Source organism: Macaca nemestrina, chromosome 9, assembly GCF_043159975.1.
Source record: "Macaca nemestrina isolate mMacNem1 chromosome 9, mMacNem.hap1, whole genome shotgun sequence".
NCBI classification, from domain to species: Eukaryota; Metazoa; Chordata; class Mammalia; order Primates; family Cercopithecidae; genus Macaca; species Macaca nemestrina.
In genome coordinates, this window is record NC_092133.1 from 134,125,206 (window position 1) to 134,153,065 (window position 27,860).

At 35.0% G+C, this 27,860-nt stretch overlaps 1 long non-coding RNA gene and 1 pseudogene across 2 annotated transcripts in view; both read left to right on the forward strand.

Moving 5' to 3' along the window:
• LOC105494334 (uncharacterized) overlaps positions 1–27,860 on the forward strand; it is a 636,433-nt gene that overhangs the window by 42,006 nt on the left and 566,567 nt on the right. The gene's annotated exons all lie outside the window — the stretch shown is intronic.
• On the forward strand, positions 21,159–23,742 carry LOC105490649 (heat shock protein HSP 90-beta-like; annotated as a pseudogene).

Consider the following 27,860-nt stretch of genomic DNA (forward strand, 5'->3'; position numbering starts at 1 on the left):
AGCTCCTGCCATGGTGAAAAGGCGCCAAGGTACAGCTCTGGCCACTGCTTCAGAGGATGCAAACCTGATGCCTTGGCAGCTTCTACGTGGTGTTGAGCTTGTGGATGCACAGAAGTTAAGAACTGAGGCTAGTGAATCTTTGCCTAGATTTCAGAGGATGTATGGAAATACCTGGATGTTCAGGCAGAAGTTTGCTTCAGAGGGGAGACTTCATGAAGAATATCTGCTATGGCAGTGCAGAAGGGAAATGTAGGATCAGACCCCTCACACTGAGTCCCCACTGAGGCACTGCCTAGTGGAGCTATGAGAAGAGGGCCACTGTCCTCCAGACCCCAGAATGGTAGTTCCATTGACAGGTTGCACCATGCACCTGGAAAAGCCACAGACACTAAATGCTAGCCCATGAAAGCAGCCAGGAGGGTCTGTACCCTGCAAAGCCACAAGGGTGGAACTGCTCAAGGCCATGGGATCCCACCTCTTGCATCGGCATTACCTGGATATGAGACCTAGAGACAAAGGAGATCATTTTGGAATTTTAAGGCTTAATGACTTCCCTATCGGATTTTGGACTTGCATGGGGCCTGTAGCCTCTTTGTTTTGGCCAATTTCTTCCATTTGGAATGAGTGTATTTACCCAATGCCAGTATCCCCATTGTATAGGGGAAGTAACTAACTCGCTTTTGATTTTACAGGCTCATAGGCAGAAGGAACTTGTCTTGTCTCAGATGAGATTTTGGACTTGGATATTTGAATTAATATTTGACTTAAGACTTTGGGGAACAGTTGGAAGGGCATGATTGTGTTTTGAAATGTGAGGACATGAGATTTGGGAGGGGCCAGGGATGGAATAATATGTTTTGACTCTGTGTCCATACCCAAATCTCACCTTGAATTGTAAATAATCCCCGCGTGTCAAGGGTGGAACCAGGTGGAGGTAATTGGATCATGGGAGTGGTTTTCCCCTGTGCTGTACTCATGATAATGAGTGAGTCTCATGTGATCTGACGGTTTCATGAGCATCTGGCATTTCCCCTGCTTGCGCTCACTCCATCCTGCCACCCTGTGAAGAAGGTGCCTGCTTCTCCTTTGCCTTCTGCCATGATTGTAAGTTTCCTAAGGCCTCCCTAGCCAGGTATGACTGTGAGTCAATTAAGCCTCTTTCTTTTATAAATTACCCAGTCTCAGGTATTTCTTCATAGCAGCATGAGAATAGACTAATATACCACATGATTCCATAATTGGACTCAACTGAGTTGATAAATTATGTCCACCCAAGAACCTCACCTGATGGTTTATTACCATAAATAATAGTTTTATTTATAACAACTAAAACCTACAAACAACGAGGATATCTTTCAGAAGGTGAATAGGTAAACTGTGGTATATTTAAACAAGGGACTATTATTCCGTGATCAAAAGAAGTGAGCTATCATGCTGGGAAAAAAAACCATGGCTGTAGCTTAAATGCAAATTACTTGGTTAAAGAAGACAGTGTTAAAAGTCTATATACTGTAAGATTTCATTTTTATGACATCGTAAAACAGGCAAAACTATACAGACAGTAAAAAGTTCAGCATCTTCCATGGGTTTTGGGGGATGAATGGGAGAGCATTGTATAGGTGAATTATAGAAAACTTTTAGGAAAGTGACACTATTCCTTATGATATGACAATGGTGGATAAATGACACTGCAATTGTCTCAACCCATAGAATATTACAGAACAAATGTGTACATTATTGTATGTAAACCATAAAATTTAAAAAAAATTAAAAGGTCAGGTATCCCTGAAAAGAGCACGGGCTCTGGTAAGAGAATCTAACTTTATTACTAATGTATGAAGCCATCTCACTGCAGGGGGTGGGAGAAAAAGTACTGACTTTATGTTACCAAGAAATTATTATACTTATTACCTAGATAACTTATTAATCTATACACCAAATCCCCATGACAAACTATTTACTTAGATAACAAACCTGTACATGGACCCCTGAACCTAAAATAAAAGTTATAGTAAAAATAATTAATTGAGCTTGTAAAACTAATGGCTAAATAAATTGTATATAAAGACTGCATTCTAGTCAGTAAAGTTTTCCATGAGAATACAGGTTAATAGTTCTGATACTGCTCTACTGTTGTACTTGAATTGAACAACTAAGTAACTGGAAGTGTTCACAACAAACAAATAAAAACCCCACATTGATAAGGCTATGTGAAAGAGACATGGGGACCAACTGAAGAGCTCCCATTGGTCAAAGCCAAAATAGTTTCAGCAAAATATAAAATAGTGTTAGATTATAACACAAACTATAAAATAAATATCCCTTAGTCCATGCTGATATAAATAAGCTTAGAAACAAATGAAGAAGACACCAGTCTCACAACGTTAGAATACCAACTAATTTATGTAGGCATCTATACTCAAGGAGGGGCAGCATGCCTCCCCATTCCTTTAGTGGGAACTGTACTACCTACTGAATTCCTGGTAAAGAGAGCAGCTGGGAAGCAGGAAACCGAAACTTGATAAACAGGACCTCCGGCAGGTTGCTACAGTTAGTTTCAACAGTAATAAACTATGTTTAAAGAGTACAACTCTATGATGTGTTCAAAAATGGCTCTTTACCTCTTCATTCCTCTCTCTCAAAACTGAGAAACATGTGAGAGAAAACACTAGACAAATTTCAACAGGGGGCATCCTACAACTGATCAATACTCCTTAAAACTGTCTATCATTAAAAACAAAATTCTGAGAAAGTGCCACAGCCAAGAAAATAATGTCTAAGGAGACATGGTAACTAAATATAATCTGGTATCCTTGATTGGCTCTTGGTAGGTAAATACTTTAAAAATCTGGGTAACATGTGGACTTCAGTAATATTGTATCAATATTGCATCATTAGTTGTCCTATATGTACCATAGTATAATTCAGTAATATTGTATCAATATTGCATCATTAGTTGTATTATATGTACCATAGTATATTTTATGTGGACCATAATATATAAAATGTTAATAATAGGGACAGCTAGGTGACAGTGTATATGGGAACTCTGTACTGTCTTATCTAATTTTTATTAAAATTATTCTAAACAAATTAAAAAATTTTTAAAATAATTAAAACAAAATTTTAAATTATTTAAAAAATTATTTAAAAAATTTAATTACATTTCCACTTGTAAACGGTGTCTTTTATTTATTTCCTGGATAAATTTTTTGGGTAACAGTTGTATTTTTTTTTTCAATACGTTTACGATTTTACCTATTGTTGTCTGGCATCCAATGTTTGTGAGGAAAAGGAAGCTTTAATTCATATCATTATTTCTCTCTATATAAAATTTGCTTTTCCTGCCCTAACATTCTGGTTGCTTTAAAGGTTTTTCTTGAACTTTCTTTTAAGCTATATAAGTCTGTGTGATTTTAATGATATTACATGTGATTTTTATGATATTATCTTTTGTTGGTTTGCTGAACTTTTGAGATCTGCAGGTTGATGTTGCATGAATACATTAAGCCATTATTGCTTCAAATACTATTTTATGTTCCCTTGTTTCTTTATTCTTCTTCTGAGACTCAGATTAAATTGATGTTAGAACATTGGATATCCTATTATTGTGTTAGAGTTTGTTGAGTTTCTGTTCCACTTCTGTTATTCAGATTGTAAAACTTCTGTTTATTTATCTTGTAGTTTAGTAACTTTTTCTTCTCCATCTGCTGTTAATACTGTCATATCAAATACAGTATTTTTCACATCTATAATTTTTATTTTTTAACTATTTGCATCTCTGCTGATAATTTTTGTTTTGTTTTGTTTTTGTTTTGTTTTGAGACGGAGTCTCGCTCTGTCGCCCAGGCTGGAGTTCAGTGGCCGGATCTCAGCTCACTGCAAGCTCCGCCTCCCGGGTTCACGCCATTCTCCTGCCTCAGCCTCCCCAGTAGCTGGGACCACAGGCGCCCGCCACCTCGTCCGGCTAGTTTTTTTGTAGTTTTTAGTAGAGACGGGGTTTCACCGTGTTAGCCAGGATGGTCTCGATCTCCTGACCTCGTGATCCGCCCATCTCGGCCTCCGAAAGTGCTGGGATTACAAGCTTGAGCCACTGCGCCCAGCCTCTGCTGAGAAATTTAACTCATTTTGATTATCTTTTCATGTTTTAGTTTTCATTTCTTATTTTTAACATTACTATCATCTTGTGTTCTGTTTCTATTGATTACTTTTTATCTTTATCTTGTGTTATATTTTCTATTGTTTGCATCTTTATTTAGCTATTTCTGATTGATATACTTGACCTTGTATATGACACGTTGTTAAATATTGCATTAGTCTGTCCTCACACTGCTAATAAAGACATACCCACTACTGGGTAACTTATAAAGGAAAGAGGTTTAATTTACTCACAGTTCAGCTTGGCTGGGGAGGCCTCAGGAAACTTACAATCATGGTGGAAGTGGAGGCAGGAAGAAGAAGATTGAGAGCTGAGTGAAGGGGGAAGCCCGTTTTAAAATCATCAGCCCTTGTGAGAACTTGCTCACTGTTACGATTATAGTATGGGGGAAATCACCCCCATGATTCAATTACCTCCCACTAGGTTCCTCCCACTACATGTGGGGATTATGGGAACTACAATTCACGATGAGATTTGGGTGGGATTCCATTTTTATCTTCTCAAGGCTACCATTTTTCATCTTGCAGACATTTAAATCACAGGTCGATCATTTCTCAAAGTTTGGATTTACATTCCATTATGTCAGATCACTTTTACCTTATTCCAAAAACATAGACTTACTCCTAAAACAAGGCCTTTTAGAAATTCTATCTGCAAGTTCAAGGTGTTTACTTACCCCTCTACCTAACTCAAATTTCTGCCTTTTGTGGTAAACAGTAGTTTTATAGGTGCTGAGCTTTATGGGTTTTTTGGTTATTGCTCTCCTACTTGGATTACCTCAATGCTTGTAAAGTTTAGGAAACACCCAAGGATTTGAGAGTGGTTTCTTTGCCAGTTTTAGAGGATTCCCTATGGGGATTCTTCTCAAGATTTTCTCCCTCAATTTCAGATGTCTCTAGTAATTCTGATCTCTGTTCTTTTGATATCTAAATTTAGAAAAAGGACTCCCAACTCTTTGCTGGAGGTAGCACCTTGAGAAGTGCAGACCAGAAGTGGCCTCAGTGGAAAAACTATAGAACAATGCCATTCTTGTTTAAGTGGCCAATTTTCCTTTCACTTTTGCATAGTTATGGTCACCTTTCAGGTTTCTTGTGTGTGTGTGTGTGTGTGTGTGTGTTGTGAAATCAAGTTCAATAAGAAAGTAAAGGAATAAAAGAATGGCTACTCAATAGGCAGAGCAGCCTCAGGTTATTTTTTTAACTTTTTTTGTAATTTTCTATTTCTACTATATTTTTTAATTGTTGTATATAGGATGTTTATTTTGATGCAAGCCTGTCATCTCTGAAATTATAACTAACTTTGATAGCCAAAATTTCCATCTTTTTCTACTTTTTTTCTCTCTCTTGCCTTCTCTCTAATTTTCTCAGGCTTATATTTTAGCCCACCTATTACTTCTCCCAGTGAGGGTTCATCTGGTTAATTAATCCATTGATTTGTTTTTTAATTTCAGTAATAATATTTCAATTTCTAAAAGTTTTAGTTGTTTTTTTCAAATATGATTCCTAACTTTATATTATCTTCTTCTCTTGTAATACATGCATATTTTTATTTCTTTAAGGAAATATGCTAAGATATGCTTATTTTATATATTGTGTGTATTACTTCTAATAAATTTGGTTGTAGCACACCAGATACTATGTTATTTAGCTTCAGCTCATTCCTGTCTGTGACAAATTGTTTCCTTATTTCCTACATACAGATTTTTAAAAATCTGAACTTATACTCTTTGGAATTGTGTATTTGTGCTCCAGATTCAAATGATATTTCCTAGGAAATTTGTATTTGCCAATTCCATGGTCCATATATGTCAAGTTCATGGATTACTACAAATTCAGACAAAGTCAAATGAAATTTTTGTAATAGAGATTTTTAGAACATGTAGTAGTATAAATTTTAGCCATAGCCCTCATAGAAATCCAAATGTTTTTTCTTCCCTCTGAAGAAAAGTCAGTTAAACATTCCCCAAATGTCTGCATCCAGAGACAGCTTTTTCCTAGTCCTCCTATTAAAATTGTTGCTTTTTAGTTATTTTGGGTCTGTGTGTGATTCTCTGGTTTACTTCCCACCTTGTATGAGGTTCCAGGGATTTTATCCTATGTCATGCACATGTAAACATTATTTGTTGCCTCCTTGAAAACAAAACTTCAGTGCTTGTGTTCTTTCATGGATATATGCATTTTTATAATATCTGACCTCCAAGGATCTCCTTCATTTTCTTACCAGACTAATAATATATTCAGTTAATTTACACACACACACACACACACACGCAGATATGTTAACAAATACCTAATGTTCTCTCTACTGGAAAAATTCCTGCAATCATTTTCCTTTCTAATATTTGCCCAAAATGGAAAACCTAAAAAATGTAGATTTACAAAATATGTTTCAATTTCTTTGAAACATTGTCAGTATAGATATACTAACTTTTTTGAAAACGTTAAATTACATCTAAATTAATGTATTTTTTCAATAAATGCTTATTGAAACCCTCTTATTGCAAGGCACTATCTTGTGGCTGAGGTAAACATGCTTACTGTCTGATAGGTAAACAGGGCTTACTGCCTGATAGGTAAAAGCTATTAAAGCAATTACACAAAAAGCATATTTGAATATAATTGTGACAAATATGCAAAAGATAAGGTATAGGGAAATAAAGGAACTGAACTGAGTTAAGAATGTAAAGGGCCATTTAAACTGAGATGCGAAAGTGATTAGGGGTTAGCCAGTCAAATAAGGAGGAAGTTATAATTTATATAGAAGAAACAATACTTGTGAAGCCATTGAATTTGGTAGAAAGTGAACAAGTTTAAGTCGCTGAAATATAGGAAAGTTGGTGGGAGATGAGAATAAAATGATAGCTAAGAGTGAGATTATTGATTTGTTGATACTGTTGATTTTAATTGTGTTAAACTTTAACCTTCCTCCATTTAATCATTTATTTATTTATTCAGTCAGTCATTGATTTAGTAATTCATTATTTACTTGGCCTTACTAAGTGTTGGGTACCACTATAGGAAATGAAATTACAGTGCTTAACAAGACTGAGAGAGTCTCTGCCATAGGTAAAATGAGTACTGGGGGGAACATAGACTATCCACATTAACAAATAAGTATGATAGATTTCAATTGTAATTCTCCTTCTGGTCCCAATCATTTTGCCTATCAGAATAATAATTCTGAGAAAATGCTTACACCAAAAATTTTCTGTAACTATGGACTTATTCCATAAACACAAGGTTATATAGAGGCTTGAATGATATCATCATAGCCAGTGTTGGTATATTCTAGTACAGTTTTACCAGTAATTTATGGCTGGCCTTATTTCTGATTGGTACATATCTATGCTATATTTTAAATATTCTGGATATGTTTAGTGTTCTTGCTGCAAGATGAATATTATATTTTAGTAGATTTATTAAAAGTCTATTGTAGTGGTCCGTAGGATAAATTATGGAGTTTGGATTTGGAGCTCGTCATATATGCATGGAAGGTGAGCAGATTAAGCCCTATTTAAGAGGGAGAATCAATAGAACTTGATGAGATTAAACAGAAATAGATGTGAACTATAGACCTCTTTTAAGATACCACCTGGTTTCTGGCTTATAAAACTTTATATATGTTTAAAATAAGGTAAAAATTAGGCCATAAGAAGAAGACAGTAAGAAGGTACTCCACGTGTGAATTTTTTTTCACAATACGTATTAAATAGGATTGTCTTTTACTAACCTAAAGGTAATACCACATAAGATTTTCCACTGCTCCATGCTGTGAGTGTTGTAGGTTAAAAGTTAAAAAAAAAAATAAATAAATAAAAAAATGGAGGTTTGAATAGGTCTCCAAAATTTCATGTGTTAGAAACTTAATCCCAAAATTAATATGTTGATAGTATTTGGAGGTGGGGTCTTTGGGAGGTAATCATGATTAGATAAAGTCATCAGGGTGTGGCCTCATGATGGGTCTAGTGGCTTTATAAGAAAAAGGAGAGAGAGCCGAGCTGGCATGCTCTTTCCCTCTTACCATGTGAGGCCCTCCACCATGTATGTTACATTGCAGCAAGAAGGCCCTCACCAGATGCAGGCCCTTGATGTTGGACTTCTCAGCCTCCAGAACTATAAGAAATAAATTTCTTTTCTTTGTACATTATTCAGTCGGTGGTACTCTGTTATAGTAACAGAAAGCAGACTAAAACAGTGATATTCAGGACACAGGAGTGCAGTTGTTTTGGTGAGGAAAGTGTATTGTTTTGAATGTGTTTGGTTGTTTGCTTTCAAAGCACTTGAGTATAGCCAATGAAGCTACTAAATGGTTAGATTAATAGAGTGGTCTGAATTTGGGATTATGAAGCAATATAGTCAAAAATTTCCTATGAGAGAGAATTTAATTTCCCAAGGAGAGAACATGAAGTAATAAAGAATATCTGGAAGAAGTCTTAAATCATATTTAAAAGCTGGGAAGGACAGAAGTGCTACCCAAGGCAAATGACAAAGAAATTAGAAAATTATGTTATCATTAAGCCAAGGAAATAGTTGTTTTTAAGAGTAGATGGTCAACTATCAAAGTTGAAGAGAGGTCAAATGAAAAAAAAATTGATTTTTTAATTTTTCTACAAAAATGTATTAGTATCTGAAACATTACCAGCCCTTCTCTAGGTTATGATAATATGTATGGTTTTTTTGTTTTTGTCCTCAATTTCCTAAGAGAGAATAAGTAAGCAAGCATTTTGTATATAGTGTAATAAATTACTCTTAATATACCAAAGAATGTCTAGTGTTAATGTCTCACTACATAGTGAAACCCCATCTTTACTAAAAATACAAAAATTAGTGTTAAGAAGAACTAAGGATATTTAGCATTGTTGTCCAGCATGAGCATATGATTTCATTTTACTTTTTGTGTGTGTATTAGATTATAAGGAGCAAAATAATTCGGAATATTTTTTATTTTATTATCATAATCTTATTTTGTGTAATTGTCTAACATAACATTTCATAGATTTTAGACACAAACTTAGCCATCAAATACTTGGATATGGTCCACAGGGGAAATGTATACTTAGAATCAGCTGATTTTAAAGAAAGGTAGAATTTAGTATTTTTATTATCGGTGCTTGACAAGAGAAGAAATATGGTTTTAACTGAGATCAGGAGTTTGTCAAAATATTCAGGATTACATGCTGCTTGAAAACTGGGACTGTGCCTTGTTCACAAATTGGCATTAATTGCTAGGCTTGATGCATGGTTGGAATGCGAATGAAATATTTAGTGAAGGAAGTATCTGTTGCCATACAAAGCAGGAGAAAATATAGCCATTTTTTTGCAATAACTGCATTTTTTTTCTAATACAGTTATTGTCTGTATCAATGATAAAACCACTACATTGATAAACAGCCATCAATCTCAAACTAAACTATCATATTATATACTAATTGTCATATTATTTTTACAGCATAAGAATTTAAATAAATAGACTGGGTGTGGTGGCTCACACCTGTAATCCCAGCACTTTGGGAGACTGAGGTGGGCAGATCACTTGAGGTGAGGAGTTTGAGACCAGCCTGGCCAGCATGGTGAAACCCCATCTCTACTGAAAAAAAAAGTACAAAAATTAGCCGGGTGTGGTGGCATGCACCTCTATAGTCCCAATTACTCAGGAGGCTGAGGCAGGAGAATCACCTGAACCTGGGAGGCGGAGGTAGCAGGGAGCTGAGGTCGCGCCACTGCACTCCAGCTTGGGTGACAGAGTGAGACTCCATCTCAGAAAAGAAAAAAAATACATGAATAAATAAATAAATATATAAATAAAAACATAAATAAATAAATGTTATGTACTAATTGTTATGGTAAATGGCTTGTTACAGCCACATCATATGTTACTTATTGTGATAATATTAAATATGTTTTTCTTAAGATGGTAATCTGTTGTAGGTACATTTGTTAAATGGTAGGCCTTTGATGTGAATGTATTTAACATCACAGTGAATATCATCAGTGATCCATGGAGAATCTATTGTTCAACAGTTTGGGTCTTTGGGGAAGCATACATGTGAATAGAATATGCTGTAGGATGGAGTAGGGAGCAAGTCACTTAGGTGGTAAGTGTCTTCCGTCACTTTTTGGAATAACTTAGCTATTTGCCCGCTATCAATGAATAGCAGATGAAATAAAGAGCTACACTGCTAGATTTTATAACCTTATAGAAATTATAACTTAAGAAGGCTTGCATGAATATGGGGTTTGTAAAGCTCTTCAGATGTGTCTTTCACACATGTCAAATAGGAACAGTTATGGGAACTGTTATATTTAAGAGACGTGCAAGAGAAATAAAGTCAAAAATAAAAATAAAAATTGTACATTCAGAAGGGAATAAATAATATGATAACTGGATGTGTTCTCAGCTTCTGTTAATGAAGACACCTGTATTTTTAGGCCAGACTCTTGCTAGTAAAAATCATCAGCTTCTCTAAATCAATAGATGTGATAACACTGAGGTGTGTTATGACAAAAAATTAACACTTTTGTTTACAGCTTTTAACCTATAACACTCACAGCATGAAGCAGTGGAAAACCTTGTGTGGTGGTAACTTGTGGTTAGTAAGAAAAGACAATTCTGTTTAATATGTATTATGAAAAAAAATCTTGTATTTGGAGTACCTTCTTACTGCCTTCTTATTATGGCCTCATTTTTAGGTCATAAGCAGCATTCAATAATTATTAGTTTTAGCACATATATTTTATTAAATCAATACATTTTGCAATATTGGTGAACATCAAGAAATCTCAAATTTGGCTGGGCACAGTGGCTCATGCCTGTAATCCCAGTACTTTGGGAGGTGGAGGTGTGCGGATCACGAGGTCAAGAGATCAAGACGATCCTGGTCAACATAGTGAAACCCCATCTTTACTAAAAATACAAAAATTAACTGGGCATGGTGGCATGCACCTGTAGTCCCAGCTACTCAGGAGGCTGAGGCAGGAGAATCGCTTGAACCCAGGAGGCGGAGGTTGCAGTGAGCCGAGATAGCGGCACTGCACTCCAGCCTGGCAAAAAAAAAAAAAAAAAAAAAAAAAAAAAAAAAAAAAAAAGGACATCTCAATTTTATCTTTATTTCTCTCATTCATTTCTTTTCAAATCTCACGTATTTCTTCTTTTCCCTAAGTGCCTCAGTTTCCTTCAGCAGAATGAGAATGCTAATCGGCACCCTAACCAAGAGCACTAGAATTACATAAGTGGAATGACATTTTTAGTCAAGTTATAACAAATAAACATAAGGCAGTTGTCTTTATAAAATCGGGTTATGTTAGATGCTCAGAGCAAAATTAACTGAAGAGATGCTTCAGCCAAAGCAGATGGCCTGAACAATAAGTAATGAATTATTGAGCATTCATTAATTATTTTCACTGTGAATAGATATTTACCAATGACTGACCATCGTTTAAAACCCCATTTGGGTCAGACTGTCAGAATGGCTAGAATAAACTGTAACCCTAGTCCATAGCTGTGGAAGTGTGGAGAGTGTGATAGAAAGACTTCCTACTGAATGTTATGTTACTAAGAAGAAATAAGGGAAGGACATTCTACTCAGCATTATTTTTGTTCTGGATATTTTGTTGCTGAGTTTGCACACATAGTGTTGTGAATTCTTAGACTTTCATATTGTTACTAGTACAGTACTTGAAAAGAGAGAAGGAATGGGAAATTTCATCGTAAAGGGAATAATAGATGATTTAAATGCCAGTAGGTTTGCCTGTAATCCCAGTAATTTGGGAGGCCAAGGCAGGAGGATCGCTTGAGCTGAAGTGTTTGAGACCAACGTGGGCAATATAGTGAGAGTCTGTTTCTACAAAAAAAATTTTTAAAAAGTGGTGAGGAGTGGCAGCGTGAACGTGTGGTCTCAGCTACTCGAGAGGCTGTGAGGTGAGAGGATCGCTTGTGGGTGAGGTTGCAGTGAGCTATCGTTACGTTACTGCACTCAAGACTGGGAAACAGGGAGACCTGTCAAAAAGAAAGAGAGAGAGAGAGAAAGAAATGGAACGAGCGTTTTGTAATGCCTCCGTTTGACTGATCTCAGTCTGACTGATTTCATCGCCAGATCCTAAGATAACGGATGGGTCACCTGAACAGAGCAAGAGGTGTTACTGCTGTTTCTTGCTTTTTCTCTGTTAGAGATTAGGATTGGTTTCTGTTTGAGCTATTAGGATCACCCACACTTAGAACATCCTCTTTGTAGCAGCCTTGGACCATAATATTCTAGATTAATGTGAGAAGTTCAGAGCAAGTCAGATAGGACCCAAGAAGAATTATCTCCAGTGCTTTACTTAATTTCTCTCTGCTGACGGGTGAGCAGCAGAGCAGAAGTTAACAAACCCAGAAGACATGATTAAGACCGTATCTTTATTGTTGACCTGCATAACAGCAATAACAATGTGAATGCCTGGCATTCTCTGCACAGCTCCAAAGTAGGCAAGGTAAGCAGGATCGTTAATGTACAGGTGAGAAACCTGTTTCAAGGAATTCAGGTGGCTTACCTGAGGTCAAGCAGCTAGTAACAGGACAAAAACAAGGAGTCAGACCGACATAGTATCTAGAACACACTATTTGTCTGTTTGTTATGAACTCGATGGAGCAAATTTCATGTATTCTTAGGAAAAACCATTAAACATATATTTCTTAAAGAGAATAAATATGCTCTGACATGGTTATTGTATGCTAGATGGTTGACTTTATAAATCATTTTCTACTTTTGTACTGACCTAATATTACATAGTTTACTAGTATTTACAAGTAATATCTGTTAAAGTCTACATGTGTCAGCAACTGCACTAATTTTTTTACACACATCATTGCACTTAATCCTACAATCATCCTACAATGACACTGTGAGCTACATGGTATTACTACAACCACTTTATTGATAAGGAAACTGAATTTAGGTAAGTTATTTAATGTGCTAAGATCACATAGTATTATTTGAACTGGAATCTGGAGCCAGGTCTGTCTGACTTCATCATATGATACTAGAAAAGTACAGATGTCATAGATATTCAAGAATATTATGAACATGTTGTCTCATCTCTTGCTGAAGATCTAGTCCCCCCACTCTCTGATTTTTATTAAAATCTTAGATTGGGTTAAAAAATAAACAGCTGCCTTTAAATATACAGAGAGTTTACTTAAAATCAGACAGATGGTCACTCTGCCACTCTTCTTCCTCTAAAGGGGAAAAGGCAAAAAATCTATTACACATTTTATATATATTACCCATCACATATATTTATAATTCCTTCCTTTTCTCTCCATCCTCTCTTCTCTCCCCTACAAATAAATGCTGGTTTCCTGACTGTATCCAGCTGCCATCAAGTAACAAAATGTTACATTTTAAAAGAAGTTTCAGAATCGGAAGTAATTCCGCAGCTCTTAACCATTCCTGACTCATCACATAAAGATTATCTTTAATGACTCTTCTTATTAATGGCAGAAATGTTGAGATTTCAAGAAGCAGTCAGAAATATTTTATTCCAGCCACACTGTTCTGTGTAAATAGCAGATCCATCGCTATTGGCTAAAGAAAGGCAAAGGAAGACAGCAGAATGGTTCAGGGTGTCACGTCAGTCTCGGCCCAGGCACTGCACAATCTGATGGTAATTTCTGAAACTGGAAAAGTTAGGTTTGCCACTGTCGTCTTTGAAGAGCTTCTGGGCTCAGTTTTTTTGACAGATGAAGATTGTCAAGTGAGGCAGTTTATGCTTGCTTCTTCCCGGATCCTCTTTGCCCTGCTTCTGAACTTCTCAGAGTAACCCAAAATATTATATTTCAAGACTGCTACAAAGAGGATGCTGTAAGTGCTGGTGACCTCGACTACTGTCCCCTGAGCCATGGCTGCATGGTCAAGAGAGGTCAGAAACTGAAGTAGATAAGGAATGTTACTTTTATAATGAAACCCTCATCGCCAACAGAGAAAAAGCAAGAGACAGCACAGTGTCCTCTCACTCTGCACCGTGACCTTTCTGGGCTCTAAGGATCTGACAATGGAATGAGAACACCACAGAAAGAGGCATCAAATATGGAACCACTTGTTTCTTCCAGTTTTACCTCAATGATGAACCCCCCTGTTTTCTTTATTTTTCCAAATGCTAGTCATGATGTGAAATCCTAGTAATTCACAACATTCAGTTTGCACACTCATCAACAAAATATCCAACACAGAAATAGTGCAGGGGAGTTTGATTTTCTGTTAGTAATAGAACATTCAATAGGAAGTCTTCCAAAATGTATTTGAGCATTTTGAGATTTTTGTGAACCCCGTTCTCCAGCTGCCTGCTCCCCACACTCCTGGTTGGTTGGAAAGAACAGGAGAAGCATTGCTGTTAGCCAGCAGTGGGAGTGGGAACTTCCTACTTAGCCTCCAGGGACACCAACACCACACCCGTGAGGACAATGGAGTAGTGGTGACTGTGTGGGTTTCTTTCCCCCGTGGTAATCTTTGACTAAAGCGGAACAAAGATTGTCGAAAGGTTTGGGTCCGCTTAGCCACCTGTTTTCCAGTTTGTTGGCTAGAGAAAACAAGCATCTCTTGAGAGTTTTTTCTCTATGACCATTGGTCTCTCCACACTGAGGGTCCATTTCTACATAGAAAGACACAATGCAAAAGAAAAAGAAAGTCCAGAGAACTAGCCGTCATGTTGTTTCTTGAGTCCCAAGGCCCCTAACCAGTCTGCCTTCTTTTTTCCAGCCTTCAGAAACTGCCTGTGCTTGTTTTATGAATTATGTCTAGAGTTTCTCCCTGTACTTAGTGGAACAAATAGAGAGAAATGTGTCTACCTCTTTTTATCCAGAATAGGAAGTCCAGTAAATGCATTTTTAACAAGCTTACTAGTAACAAAAGAAAAGGAATTTAAATAGGATACTGTTTTACTCCTCTGGTGTGTTAGAGATGGCATGAGAAATGGTAGCTCTTAAATATAACACGGAATGTATAGATTGTTTAATATATTAGCAAAATCAATTTAATGCTATATCTGAAAAGCTTTAATAATTTTCATAATTTTTGATTTAGGATTTTTTACTTCTTAAAATTTGTCCGGAATTGAGAGTCACAAAGATTGGTGTATAGTAATTTTTGCACGTGCATTACCTAATAACATTACTAACTTGAGAAAGGTTTAAGTGTGCTGCATCTGCATGATATTAAAATACATTAATTTTCATAGTCTTTGTAACTGAAGATATAGTATGTGTTTACATATGTTTTGTCCTATATCTTTGTGGAAGTTATCTAAAATAATATTTATAGGTAAATATTTTTTTACAAAATTCATATACTTTTAAAATAAATTATTTAAAAAAAATGCATTGAACTTTATCAATATTACCACTATTGTGAGCTAGTAATTTATCTTTTTAATAGTTTGTTTATTTTTTCTTATCATTATACCTTTGGATTCTTTTTGTTGTTTTTCTCTGCATTACAATATTATCTAAATTTCTTGAGAAAATATGTATGAATGGTAATCTTTCTACATCCCTTAATATTAGAGCAAAACTTTATTTTCCTTCAAATTTAAATTATAATTTTGGGTATATAATTATTGTTACAGAAGAACTTGCCATGAAAAAAAATCATTCCATATTGCAAAGTAAAAAATCTGATTACAACATTATTCTCATTTCTTCTGTTGTAAACTTTATTTTTATATCTGAGCACTTGGAATTTATTCATTCTTGAAAGATAGATGATAGGTAGGTAGGTAGGTAGATAGATAAATAGATAGATAGATAGATAAATAGATAGAAAAACTGTATATATAGTTTTATTCTATCTTGGATAACTTGATTCACAGACTAAAAGCATCTGTATATGCCTTTTCATAAAGAGCATCGAGTAATCTGTCCTTAATGTCTTTTTTTCTGAAATTATCTTACTCAACACTTAATGTGTCTTAAAGTATCCTTTTTATTCTAAAAACAAAAATTTTTAACTAGGCAAATGTTCTTATATTTCATGTTTTACTATTTGTTCTCTTCAGTATTTTCTGCCTTCTCAAATGTGTTTTTAGAACAATCTTTATTTTAACTTTGACATATACATTTATTTATATTTTTAGAGAAAAAATTTAAATTTTTACATAAGAAAACTGTAAATATTCAAGTTTTCATTATATACATTCTCTCAGATTCAGCTGTTTTTTCTGTTTGTCTTTTCTTTCTTCCCATTACTTTTTCTCAACTTTAAAACAATTCTGTACATATTTGTCAATATTTATAATGTACGTGAATAAACTTTGTGTCAAGTTAGCATATGTAGGTCTCCTTCATCAGCGGATCTTTAAATGAGTTGAACATAGATTTTCTTTTAGTTTGTAAACAACAATCAAATACGAGGGTAGGCAACACCCACAACTGGTTTAAAAAAATGCTTTTTTTCTGCTCAGCAAGTTCTCCTCCAGGATGGAATAAAACACACTAATTTTATTTTATTTTCTGTATTCTTTAGGAAGTCTGGAGTTACTTGGGAATCTGCTTTGCTTTTTTCCTGGCTCGTTAAATACTTTCCACTTGGAAAAATATTTATGCTTTAAGTAACACATGACAGTCTAGAGTAAAATAAGCTTTAATTGTATCAGAAACATTTACTAAAGTTACAAGTAATTTATTACCTTTTTGGCCTAAAGTGTATCTGATTCTGATATTCTAGTCACTGATATCTACTATTGTTCTATTTACTAGATTTTGTTCTGAGTTACACACATGCCCTTTTTCTATATTAAAACTGTCTTAAAGATGCATGGTTTCCAAAGAACAAAGTCAGCTCTATTACATTTTTTCCAGGAATCAACTAGTCTATCAAAAAAATTTCTTACTATTTGCTAAAAATACATGTTTCCATGCATTTTGGATGGTTATTTTGTTTTGAGATAATAGAAATGGAAAGATAATTAACAAAGATATTAATTTTTGCCATTTTCAAAAATATTCTTACTTTTCAACATTTTAGAATTACGATACCAGATCTATTTCATTTACTATATTAAAGATTCAAGTCAGACCCATGCACAGCAATGTGTTTAATGACTAAGGACCTGCCAGATTGCCAAGACCAGTGTGTACATAAGCAGCAATAATAGTCATCTTTGAAAGATCTGAAAACTAGTTATTTGCTATAGTTCTTCTATTCCTTAAAAAAGAGAGTTAGGCCTGCAGTCTTGCTGCAGTGTCAGAATCTTGTCTTTTATTTCCCCTTATTGACCTTGTAATATGAAACCTATGACTGGGATTATTTGCCATGGAACTTTTTTTTAAACTTTTATTCTAGGTTTGAGGGTACATATACAGGTTTGTTATATAGGTAGACTGCATATCTCAGGGATTTGGTGTACAGATAACTTCATCACCAGGTAATAAGCACAGTTCTCAATCGGTAGTTTTTTGATCCTCATCCTTCTCCTACCTTCTGCCCTTACTAGGCCCTGGTTCCTCTGTTTGTGTCTGTCTGTACTCAATGTTTAACTCCCACTTATAAGGCATTTTGTTTTCTGTTCATTTTGTTGCACATTTCTGTTCTGTTACACATTTCTGTTCACAAAACAAAATGTGGCATTTTATTTTGTGTTCCTGTGTTAGTTTGCTTAGGAAAATGGCCTTCAGCTCCATCAATGTTTCTGCAAAGGACGTTATCTCGTTCTTTTTTATGGCTGCATAGTACTCCATGGTATATGTGTATACCATAGAGGAAGGGATGAATAGTCAGAGTGCAAGAATTTTTAGGGCAGTGAAAGAATTCAGTATGATACTATGGTAGATATCTGTCATTATATATTTGTGAAAAACCATGTAATTTATAATAACAACTGTAAATAATGGCATTTTGGAGATGATGTGCTAATGTAGGTCATCTGTTATAACAAATGAACCACTTTGGTGGAGAATATGAATAGAGGGGGAAGTTGTGTGTGGGGGAAGGCAGGGGGCATGTGGGAAGTCTACTTTCTGCTCAGTTTTGCTCTGAACCTAAAGCTTCTCCAAATAGTAAATTTTATTTTAAAAAAAGAATAAAGCAATATTATCCCTTTCTAACATCTTTTAGAAAGGAATTATTAAATGGTCTTGAGACAGAATACAACTAATATAAATTTACTATGGTAGAAGTTGATTTAACTAAGTTTCCATTATATTTTAAAAATAATAATGTTCACATCATGTTATGTGAAGTTTCTGTCTGTCTTTAAACAGTGGAGGGGAACTCTTAATAGACAATTGCTCATTAAAATCTGGTCATTGTAATCAGTATTTTGATTTACCTCTGTTAACAATTAGAGAGCAACAAAAAACCATTGTGTACTCTTGCAATTGTCCAGCTAAACCTTGATAATATTTATCATAAGCTTTAAGAAGTAACATAAAGTAGGAAGAAGCAATTACGTTACTATTTTTAGTATTTTCAAGCCATTATATTTTTAAAGAAAATGTTATTATTTAGAACAAAGTAATGTGTTCCTTGATGTTAAAGAGTGATTCTGAAGTTTAAACTCAGACTGAGAATACTTCTGGGAATAATATAAACTTATCATGGGGTTAATGACCCAGAACTCCTGTCCAATCAACACTCTTTGTTAAGGAATAAAATCATTCATTTGATATTTTCCAGAATAATATGGAATTAAACGCAACAATGAACTTAACAATTTATTCATGATTTTCCTGTGAAATAATCCCAAACCAGAAATATTTCAGAAATATTTTATGAAAGAATAAAGTGAGAGTAATTATATATATGTGTTTGTGTGTGTGTGTGTGTATATATATGTATATTATATATATATAAAGAGAGATATCAACCAGAATTTGCACAACTCTATAGACTTGTATTTTGTTAAACACTGGTTCCTCTCAGTGGAAAAGTGATTTTGGTTATTTAAAACAGATAAGCCTCTTCAGATCTGAAAGAATCTGTGTCGTCAAATTTCAAAGACAAGTACCTGAATTTTCATCTAAATAGTTTGATTCAAATTGACCCACATGTATAGTGATGATGTCTTAAATCATAAGTAACTTTTTTTCTTTCATTTTATAATGGATGTCCCTAGGATACATGATATTCACAATGTCTTTTAACTAAGCAGAAAATGAAAACAATCAATCAATTCATACACAGACATAAATGCAAATTAGTGATAGGCATTTTTTACTGAAATCAAAATATTACTCAAAATATCAACTTGTTAGTTTTAAAGTTTCTTATAGATAAATAACAAAAGGCAAGAATATTGAGGAAAATACTGAAAACAAAGAGCAGTGTGTACATTGCACCACCAATTATAAAAATATAAACATATAATTGAAATATTGTAGTACTGATACACAAATAGCCAGATAATCCAATGTAACAGAATGAAAAATATGGTGATAAACCCAAGTGCATATGGAAATTTAGTTTATAATTATGGTGGTGTGTGAAATTAGTGGGAAAAAGATTAACTGTTTAATAAATGATGTCTTTATAGCTATTTAGAAAAAAATGATGTCTTTATAGCTATTTAGAAAAAAAGATGAAATTAGAATGATATTTTATTGTATACTCTAATGTAGATTCCACAATATGAGCTTAAATATAGAAAATAATACTATAGAAGTTCTGGAATTAAACATGGATGATTTCTTTTATAACACCAGAGTGGGGAAAACCTTCCTACTATAATGGAAAATTCCCCAATTAAGTGTAATGTAGATTTTTCTGTAGATGTGCATTCTCAGATTAAGGAAGTTCATTTTTCTCCCTAATTGGCTGATGGCTTTATTTTTAATACAAATGGACATTGGATTTTATCAAATGCTTTTGGTTTTCTTTGCACCTATCAAGATGATAATTTTTTTTTTCCTTATTAGGTTGTTCATATTGCAAATACATTGGTCTTCAAATGATAAACCAGCTTTGCATATTTGGGGGAAAAAAACTTGGTCATGATTAATTACTCTTCAAAAAGATGTTTGTGTTTGCTCAAATTTTGGTTAAAATTATGGCATCTATTTTCATGAGAAGAATTTATCAGGTTTCTTTATTTGAATTTTTTGATTGCTCTGAAATCTCTTTGTCAGATAAAGACACATCCATACCAGCTCTCTTTTCTTCAGGATTAGCATGGTATATTTTTCCATTTTGCCACCTTTTGGTCTATTTTTTAAATTTATGATATGTTTCTTCCAAGCAGCATGTAGTAGTATCTTACTTTTTTTATCCAACTTGGTTATCTCTGCCTTTTAATTGGGATGCTTAAACTGTAGCTAATGTAATTGCTGATAAGTCTAGCTTTCACATCTAGATTTTGTTTTCCATTTCTCCCATCTGTTTTTTTATTTGATTGTTTTCCCTTTTTCTCTTTTTATAAATGCTTTTGAAGTAATTCAATACTCTTCATTATTCCATTTTATCTTCTTTGTGACTTATTAGTCCTTGCTCTATCTTGTGGTTTTAGTGATGCTTTAGGATTGTTAGTATTCATGTTTGACTTATAGTATTCCTTCAAGAGATATTATACCACTTCTGGTATAGTATAGGAAATTACAATTGTATACTTCTTTTTCTTCTCTCCTGATCTTATGCTATTATTATATATTTACCTATACATATGTCATAAACCTCACATTCGATCATTATTGGCTTATTATCTTTCCAAGAGCCTTAAAATAAGAACATTATCTCATATGTTCTTCTTTCATCTTACATCGTTTCCTATCTGTCTAAAGGCATACTTTGAACATTTTTTCTCATGTGGGTCTGCTGGTGAATTCTTTCATGGTTGGCATCTAAAATAAGTGCTCATTTTGCCTTTATTTTTTAAAGATATGTTCGCTGAGTTTAACATTCTAAGGTGCTGGGTTTTTTTCCTCTCAGTATTTTAAATATGTTGTTCCAGTAGTCATCCTCGTGCAGCCTTGGTGCTGCATGCGTCTTGGGCATGCAGTGCCCTTGCTCTCCAGTACTCATAATCCTTTTCCTTTTATGATGCCTGATGAAGAGGAGGAGGTAGAGATTTGCACTTTTCAGGCATGAATTGCCCAACTCATGTCTCTCATCATCAATGCCTTCTATTCCAACAAAGAGATTTTCCTTTGGAAAAGATTTCTAATGCATCTGATGCCTTGAACAAGATTTACTATGAGAGCCTTCCAAGTTCGACAGTGGTAAAGAGCTAAACATTGACATCATCCCCAACTCTCGGGAACACATCCTGACTTGCTGGGCACAGGCATTGGTATGTCCAAGGCTGATTTAATAAATAATTTGGGAACCATTGCCAAGTCTGGTACTAAAGCATTTATGGAGGCTCTTCAGGCTGGTGTATTCATATCCATGACTGGGCAATTTGGTGTTGGCTTTTATTCTGCCTACCTGGTGGCAGAGAAAGTGGTTGTGATCTCAAAGCACAGCAATGATGAACAGCCTGCCTTGGAGTCAGTCTTCTGCGGGGCATTCCTTCATTGTACGTGCTGATCATAGTGAGCCCATTGGCTGGAGTACCAAAGTGATCCTCCACCTTAAAAAAGACCAGACAGTACTTAGAACAGAGGCAGGTCAAATAAGTAGTGAAGAAGCAATCCCAGTTCATATGTTATCCCATCACCCTTTATTTGGAGAAGGAATGAATGAAAGAAGAAAATCAGTGACAATGAGACAGAGAAAGAGAAAGGAGAGAAAGAAGAGGAAGGTAAAGATGATGAGGAAAAGCTCAAGATTGAAGATATGGGTTCAGATGAGGAGGATGACAGCAGTAAGGATAAGAAAAAGAAAACCATGAAGATCAAGGAGAAATATATCCATCAGGAACAACTAAACGAGACCAAGCTTATCTGTACCAGAAACTCTGATGACATCAGTCAGGAAGAGTACGGAGAATTCTACAAAAGCCTCACTAGTGACTAGGAAGTCCACTTGGCATTCAAGCACTTCTCTGTAGAAGGTCAATTGGAATCCAGGGCATTGCTGTTCATCCCTTGTCAGGAGCTCCCTTTGACCTCTTTGACAAGAAGAAGAAAAAGAACAATGTCAAAGTCTGTGTCCATCGTGAGTTCACCATGGACAGCTGTGAGGAGTTGATACCAAAGTATCTCAACTTGATGTGTAATGTCATTGATTGTGAAGCTCTGCCCTGGAACATCTCCCAAGAAGTGCTCCAGCACAGAAAAATCTTGAAAGTCATTTGCAAAAACATTGTTAAGAAATTGTTAAGAAATGCCTTGAGGTGAAGCATGGTGGCTCACTCCTGTAAACTCAGGCCAAGGCGGGTGGATCACTTGAGGCCAGGAGATCGAGAACAGCCAGGTCAATATGGTGAAACCCCATCTCGACTAAAAACACAAAAATTAGCCAGGCATGGTGGTGCATGCCAGAAATCCCAGCTACTTGGGAGGCTGAGTCAGGAGAATCACTTGAACCCAGGAGGCGGAGGTTGCAGTGAGCCGAGATCATGCCACTGCACTCCGGCTTCGGCAACAGAGACTCTGCTTCAAAAACAAAACAAAACAAAAGAACAAAAGAAAAAAGGAAAAAGTATCTTGAGCTCTTCTCTGTGCTGGCAGAAGACAAGGAGAATTAGAAGAAATTCTATGAGGCATTCTCTAAAAACCTAAAGCTTAGAGCCCATGAGGACTCCACTAACCAGCTATGTCTGTTTGAGCTGCTGTGTTTTTGTGCCTTCCAGTCTGGAGATTAGATGGAATTTCCATCAGAGTATGTCTCTCGCATGAAGGAGACACAGAGGTCCACCTATGACATCACTGGTGAGAGCAGAGAGCAGGCTGCCAACTCTGCTTTGTGGAGCGAGGATGGAAGCAGGGCTTTGAGGAGGTGCACATGACCAAGCCCACTGCATGCAGCAGCTCAAGGAGTTTAATAGGAAGAGCCTGGTCTCAGTTACCAAGAAGAGTCTGAAGCTACCTGAGGATGACGAGGAGAAAAAATGGAGGAAAGCAAAGCGAAGTTTGAGAACCTCTGCCTCTGCAAGCTCATGAAATAAATCTTCGATAGGAAGATTTACAAAGTGGCTATCTCCAGTAGGCTTGTGTCTTCACACTGCTACATTGTGACCAGCACCTACAGCTGGACAGCCAACATGGGGTGGATCATGAAAGCCCAGGCACTTCGGGACAGCTCTATGGTGGGCTACATGATGGCCAAAAAGCTCCTGGAGATCAACCTCAAACACCCCATTGTGGAGACACTGCTTTAGAAGGCTGAGACAGACAAGCACAGCAAGGCTGTCAAGGACTTCGTGGTGCTGCTGTTTGAAACCACACTGCTCTCTTCTGGTTTCTCTCTCAAGGATCCCCAGACCCACACCAGTGGCATCCACTGCAAGATCAGGCTGGGTCCAGGTTTCAATGAAGTCGAAGTGGCAGCAGAGGAATCCAGCACTGCCATTCCTGATGAGGTTCCCACCTCTTGAGTGTGATGAGGATGTGTCTCACATAAAGGAAGCAGATTAGGAGTTTATACTTGGAAGCCTTGTGCCCTCTGTATAGCGTCCCCATGGCTTCCTTCACAGCCTTGAGTGGCCCATCCCACCTGGCTCCCTCTGCTGATATCTGGTGGTTTTTCCCTCCTGTCCTTATGTCTAATGCGAGAAACAAGGGCCTCAAGCCCTAGTCCCTCTCTGCTTTGACAACAGCATTGGATGTTGTGTATTTTTGTTGTTCTAAAATAAAGGTATGAAAAATCAAGATGATGTTGCTTAATAAAGTAAATAATATTAATAGCATAACAACATAATTCTATTACCTTTTCACTTATTTTGTTTCTGGTAAGAAACATACTGTCATCCTTATGACAAAAAATAATAAGTGTTATCTTTCTGACTGCTCTTGAGATTTTATTATTGTTTTTGAGTAATTTGATTATGACGTACCTTGGTGTAGTTTTCTCCATGCTTCTAGTGCATGAAACTTTTTAAATGTTTTCGACCTTTACGTTTACTGTTCTCACCAAATTTGAAAATGCCCAAGCCATTATTTCCTCAATAAGATTTTTTTTTTCTATTGTCTCTCTCCTCTTTTTCAGTAACTTAAATTACACTGATGTTAAAGCCCATTGTAACTACACAGTGCTCACTGATGCGCTTTTCATTTTTCTTACCCTCTTTTCTTTTTGTTTTATTTCAGGTAGTTTATATTGCTTGGTATACAAGCTCACTAATGTTTTCTTCTTCAATATATAATCTACCATTAATACCATACAGTGTATTTTTTCATCTCTGAAATTGTAGCATTCAACTATAGACGTTTTTGACTGTAGTCTTTCTCATATCTCCCATGTTCCTACTGAAATTTTGAACACAATGATATAGTTGTTAACTACTTAATGCCTGAATGTCTGCTAAGTGTAGCATCTATATTAGTTATGAGTTAGTTCTGACTGATTGCTCTCTTTGTTATTGGTCACGTTTTCCAGCTTCTGCAAATGCCAGCAAATTTTAATTGGATAGTAGCCTAACAGTCATTATGAGTTTTACCTTGTTACTTTAAAATGTGGTGCTGGATATTATTGTATTTCTAGAATTACCCTTTGTCTTTGTTCTCATATGTAGTTACGACACTTGGAAATGTTTGATTTTTTTCGTCTTTGCTTATACTGTTTTATAGATAGTATCACAGTCATGTTAATTGAAGGTCTAATTACACTCACCTACTGAAGCAAAAACCTTCAAACATTCTTTCCAGTGGTCTGTGAATCATAAAATTTTTGTCTGACTGGTGGGAACAGACACTATTTCTGGTTCTTTGTGAACTCTGGACATCTTTGTCTTTAATTCTGCCCTTGATTTGGGCCATTGCTTTACATATATATGACGATCCATACTCAGCTGAATACTCTTCACAGTTGTCTCTCTGGGAACTGTCTTCTGTTTTAGTAGCCTGCCCTGCAAACCCTAGCTATGCTGGTATCTCTATTAGTTTTCTACTGCTGACATAAAAAATAATGACAAGATTTATTATTTTACATGAGTTTAAACACCACAATGTATTATCTTACATTTCCATGGATCAGACATGTAACATGGGTTTCACTGCTCTAAAATCACGATGCCAACAGAGCTACATTCCTTTCTGGAGACTCTGGGGAAATCTAATTTCCTTGCCTTTTTCAGCCCACATTCTCAGCTTCATGGCCCTCTTCTTCCATCTTCACAGTAATGGCAGATCATGACCTTCTCATGTCTCCATCTCTCCCGTTCTCTTTCTTGATCCCCAGAAGAAAAAGCTTCTTCATTTTTAAGGACTGATGGGATTAAATGGGGCTTACCCACCTAATCCACGTAATCTCCACATCTCAAGGTTCTTGACTTTAATCAGATTTATAAAATTCCTTTAGTCATGTGCAGTAAAATATTCACAGGTTCCAAGGATTAGGACAGGAACTTCTTTGGTGGGACATTATTTTAATTACAGGAGTACACCTGGATTTCCAGATTCATTTCCTCTCCTCATGGTGTCTGTTGGGTTCTGCCTAAATTGCTCTTCATTGTACTATAGCCTGGAAACTCTCTCAAGGCATCAAGCTAGGGAAATTATAGATCATATGTAATTTGTATCTTTCAGAGATTTCTGTTCTTCATTGTTTGATGTCTTGTGTCTTGAAAACCATTGTATTTTATATTTTTCATGTGTTCAATGTTTCAAATGGAATGATAAACCTGGCCCAGATTACCCCCATTTATTTGGAAGAGAAGTTCTATGCTAAAAATATTTTGAAGGTCTGTATTATGACGGTATTTTCTTGGTAGATTGATCTCTTATCAAAAAAACTATTACTTCTTTTTCTCAGGAAATTTTTCTCACCTTGAAATCAGCTATGCCGAATATTTTACCACTGCAGCAGCTTTTTATGTATTTATTTACTGCTTACCTATTTTAGTTAGAATTTGCCAGTTATATCTTTGTTACTTTTCTTTAATCTTTCTCTGATTTTATGTCTTGTAAACATATAGTGATTATTGATGATATCATTGTTGCTGTTTCCAATCCAATCCAAAATTGTTAGCCCTTTAAGTGGACCATTTAGCTCATTTGTACTTAATATGTGTACTGATGTATTTGGTTGTAATACTGTCTTTCTATTTGAGCCACATTTTTACATTCCTTTTTCCATTTCCTCTTGACTTCTTTGGGAATAAGCAGTTTTTATAATCAATTCAGGTGTCTATATATTCCCCCAGAGAGTGGCATGTTGTCAGTTGCCTGGAAAGTTCAATATTATGCAAACTAAACTTTATTTGAATGCAATTAGGAAATTAATGGACTGTACTTCTAATAAAATTACAAGGTTTTCTTTTATTTTGAACAAAATGTAAATGCAGAAAAGCATAAAAAACAATATAATAAACAACCTTGTACTTGCTTTTCAGAATTGACAGTAGTTAAATTTAGTTGTATAGGAATTATCTCATTTTTTACTTATGAAAGAGAAAATATAAGTAAAGTAGAAATTCAACTTTCATCTATTTTAAGCATGATGCCCTCCACATTACCTCAGGAACTTTATGTGCTTTTAAAATTTACATACTTTTTTTATTAATAATATAATAGTCTAGTCATAACTCTATAGCTTGATTTTTTTCATAGAGTATTTTGTTTTCCAAATCTGTCTTTGTTAAGATAGATCTAGATCTATATATAGTTAGTGAACTCTATTTTTTGAAATGCAAATAAATTTTATCTTCATATCAAATTTTATATTTTATTTATCCTTTCATAGTTGAAACAAACTGTTACTTAAATTTTGCCATTGTAAATATGTGAACTGAGCCTCCTTAAAAGTACCCTGTCTGCATATTTGCAAAAGTGCCATTACCATATACACCTAGAAGTAAAATTGCTGGCTTTTATTATGTACATATCTTTAACTTTACTGCATAAAGAAATTTTAATTTTGCTAACCAAATGAGTGTGAAATAGTATAATGTTTTATTTTATATTTTTTCTAATAGCCATAGTAATTAATTCTCAGTTGCATGCTGGTTGATAGCATTTCTTCTTCATAAAATATCTCTTCATGAAGTATTTGTCCTTTATTTTTCTACTAATTAATTTGTTTTGTTTTTTTGCTCATTGATTTGTAGCAATCATTTAATTCTGGTGAATTATTCTTTATCTGCTATATGTGTTACAAATACTTTCTTGTTCATTTATGAATGATATTAACTGATGTGTGTTCTCTTAATATTTTGTAGTTTCATCATTGTGATGATACATATCAGTAGTTCATTATTTTAATACCATATAGTTTTTAAAAAATGTTTGAATATTCAAATTTTGTCTTTATTACGTTGTCTATTACATACACATTTGGGTAACTTCATTTTGTAGCAATTCTAATTAAAGATGTGTGTACATACATGTTAAAATGCATACACTCAGTTTTTTAGACATATATCTGAGATTCATATTGGTAGCTAATATATTGCTTGGTTAATGATATTAGAATCAGCTAAAGAGTTATCAAACTGGCTGTATCATTTACTCACATTCTCATCATGTATGAAATTTCCATTAAACCTCATCTTTGCCAACACTTGGCATTTTCTTTCTTTTTACTTTAAATTCTTATGAGTATGTAGTCATTTTTTATTCTCGTTTTAATGACAACAGGAATATTTTTATATATTAAATATTTGGATATCTAGTTTTGTGAAATGATGGTTTAATTCTTTAG